This window comes from Nycticebus coucang, chromosome 4 (assembly GCF_027406575.1).
Source record: "Nycticebus coucang isolate mNycCou1 chromosome 4, mNycCou1.pri, whole genome shotgun sequence".
NCBI classification, from domain to species: Eukaryota; Metazoa; Chordata; class Mammalia; order Primates; family Lorisidae; genus Nycticebus; species Nycticebus coucang.
The window spans coordinates 147,793,970-147,797,542 of record NC_069783.1 but is presented as its reverse complement, the minus strand read 5'-3'; positions in this window follow the sequence as shown (position 1 = coordinate 147,797,542).

Sequence of the window (3,573 nt, the reverse complement as noted above, 5' to 3'; positions counted from 1 at the left end):
CTTCTGAGCTCAAACAATCCACTTATCTTGGCCTCCCAGAGTGCAATTAATGACAATTTAAAGGTCATGTCTTTGTTACCAAGTGTATTAGTTTGCTAGGTCTGTGTGTGATCATCTGAGAAGAAACAGAAAATTAAAAGAAAAAATATATGCATATATACAAAGAAGCTTAATAAACTAACATGTCTTTGTCTCAAAATAATGACTTCTTTAAATACGATTTTTTATGTAGCAAATTTACAGTATTTCCCCTCAATAATAAAATATATGAATGTTTATTTCAATATAAGTAAGAATATAATTTAACAGATATTGAATATTCAAAAAGTTGTTTTTCAGGGTGGCATTCTTAGCACCTATAAAATATTTTAATATCTACAAAATGGTATGGGCCTTCTATTGCAATCGTATAACACTTTGTCTAAGGGAATGTAGACAGTAATAGCAGAACTTCAGATGCTCCACTAAATATCTCACACACACAAAGACAAACATATAAACCCACACACATAGATACACACAGAGGTTCACACATACAAGCACAACCACTTCTACTCCTTCTTATTAAAAAATATGGCTTATTGGTAAAATTGCTGTTGGGCAACTAAGAAGTAAGAAAATAATACTGAAATAAATTTGGGAAGTTAGCAGGAAATGTGAAATGCGTGTTGTCTATTCAAACACACTAAAGCCATCAAGAGATAAGTATCAGTTCAGATTATGAGTCCTTCAATTGTTACCTAAAATAGTACCAGAATGTAATAATCAGTAATACTTGTTAAAGGAATTCACTAAAACTCTATATGGGAAAATATAGACATTTCACATCTATTTTCTTTTCCAATCTTCAAGTTTAGAAAAAGATAGCTTTGGATTCCTTTTTATGATTTCCGTGGCTTTAGATTTTATATCTGATACATTTCTTGCACGAAGATTATAAGAAAACTAGACCTTTCATTTTTTGAATTTTATTATTTTTTGTGTTTCTTATACACAAAAGTATTAATATAATTATACATTTTTACTAAAGCCTGGAAATTTGCTATTAGTAGTATTTCTCACTTTATCAAGAGATAATTATTAAGCCAAAATACTTATAGAAAAGTTGATGCCCTGGAGATGACAATATTTCTCTCCTCAAATGAAAGGAAAATTAAAAATATGTACTTAGAAAATTATGTTCAAATTTAACAATTCTTAGAATGGGAGTTACCCATATATCATTATAGTATTATATCTAAATTTAGCTTATAGATTTTCAAAGTAATTATGGCACTTTTTTAAAAAAATTATTTTAAGAATATGGATGATGTTAAAAACTTTCAGAGCACTTTCATGTTTATTTATAAAAGCATGGTTTTATAGAGGAGTTTTAAATTCAAGGAGTTTAGATCTTGGGATTGCTATCAACCAGAAGCACATTCCTCTGTACTTTGCAAAAGTAAAGCTGATAAATTTAGAAAATAATAATGTAAAACTTCCTTCCTAAACTATAAGATGCCCATCCTGTCAAAGTTTTTCTCCATAGAAAAGAGACTCTGTTGAATGGGTTGCAACAATTTCTGAGAAACTTTTATGGACAGATCCATATACAATGGCCATTGTCTTAAAATACAATGGGGATAACTTGCTTCCATTCATAATGTATAGAGTAAACTGAAAACAGATTTCCAGAAATAATTATGAAGTTTTAAACATGGTTTGGTATTTGTTGCTTTTTATCGTATGTCTTTATCTGCCTATATCATCTTGCTCCCTATACACCAACCTATTCCTCCCCATAGAAGGCTATATGATTTTGTTCTTTATAGAAAGGAGACAAATGAAAACATGTTAAACTAAGTTACCCAAAATAACAAGATGGATTTACCTAAGGGTTTTATAAGAGCTTCTCTGTCACTGGACAACATTATACATTGATTCCTCTGAGCTTTATTGGCCTCATTCCATGTAAGATAGGTAAATTGCTTTGCCTTCTCTATACTGATATGTTACAGTTAGAACTATCTCTGTCAAATGTATGTCCAGACTTAACCTTTTAATCTCAATATGGTGTTATATTATCACCTGCAAATAACTGAACACATTTCTTAGAGTAAAATAAAGGAAAAGTGGGCATTGTTGAATATAGTCAGAACTGATAATGTGTACTGTTAGAAAGTGGAATTCAGGGCGGCGCCTGTGGCTCAGGGAGTAGGGCGCCGGCCCCATATGCCGAGGGTGGCGGGTTCAAACTCAGCCCCGGCCAAACTGCAACAAAAACATAGCCGGGCGTTGTGGCGGGCGCCTGTAGTCCCAGCTGCTCGGGAGGCTGAGGCAAGAGAATCACTTAAGCCCAGGAGTTGGAGGTTGCTGTGAGCCGTGTGACGCCACGGCACTCTACCGAGGGCGGTACAGTGAGACTCTGTCTCTACAAAAAAAAAAAAAAAAGAAAGTGGAATTCACTTGGCCTTGGGAACATGGATATTGAAGGACTTCCAAAAAATAGGGATTGGTTTGCAAGAAGAAACTTTTCAAAGTTATAATGATGGGTTTAAAATATTGTCATTATAATGTAATTGTTTAAAATATTTTTGCTTAGCTAATCTAAAAACAATCTCAAAAATATTTATTGGGAATACAATAAAAACTGAATTTATGAATGACAACTTTTTCCTTGTTTATTCTAAAAGTTCTGATAACAAGGAAGACAACATAGCTGATGGCTTCTCTTCCCACCTGTTTGCTATGCAGGGCTGCTCTGGCGCACTGACAAATACACTAATTGTCATAGAGACACTCAGTTCTAAGAATCATCATCATTATTACCTTTAGTAGTCGTGGAATCTAACTTCCACTTAATATTATATTCTCTCAGAAGACATCAATGCCGAGAGTTAATGCTCTGATCTGTTCTGTTCCGAAAGATGAAAGTCTGGTCTCCAGAACTGTGCCAGGTCAATGAAAAAGTCATTGATGTAACATTTCATGGACTGATCGTAAAAACAAAAGAACAGTGATAGGCAAACTTTTGCTGCAATTTTGATCACATAAGTGACAAGTATGGGTGTCTTACTTCAAGGATGGTTTGATATTTTACATGAGATCCTCATTCTCTTACTAGGGCTCCCTTGTTAAAAATGCGTAAGGCCTGTGGCTCAGTGAGTAGGGCACTGGCCCCATATACCAAGGGTGGTGCGTTCAAACCCGGCCCCAGCCAAACTGCAACAAAGAAATAGCTGGACATTGTGGTAGGTCCCAGCTACTCAGGGGGCTGGAACAAGAGAATCACCAAAGTCCAAGAGCTTGAAGTTGCTGTGAGCTGTGCCACCATGGCACTCTACCGAGGGTGACAAAGTGAGACTCTGTCTCTATAAAGAAAGAAAGTACAATTTATTTCACATGGATAGCTTTTATAAGGCTGAAGTCAGAAATATTAGATTGTCTATTACTGGAATAGTGTTGTATACCTGACAGTGTTTTGTACCTTACTCTTTCTCCCTTTCTTGATTGACAATGACTTTTACTTCTCTTTTTTTCAATATGTACCCATTGGTTAGTTCTAAATTATTAGCGAGAAGATATAGTGTTTGC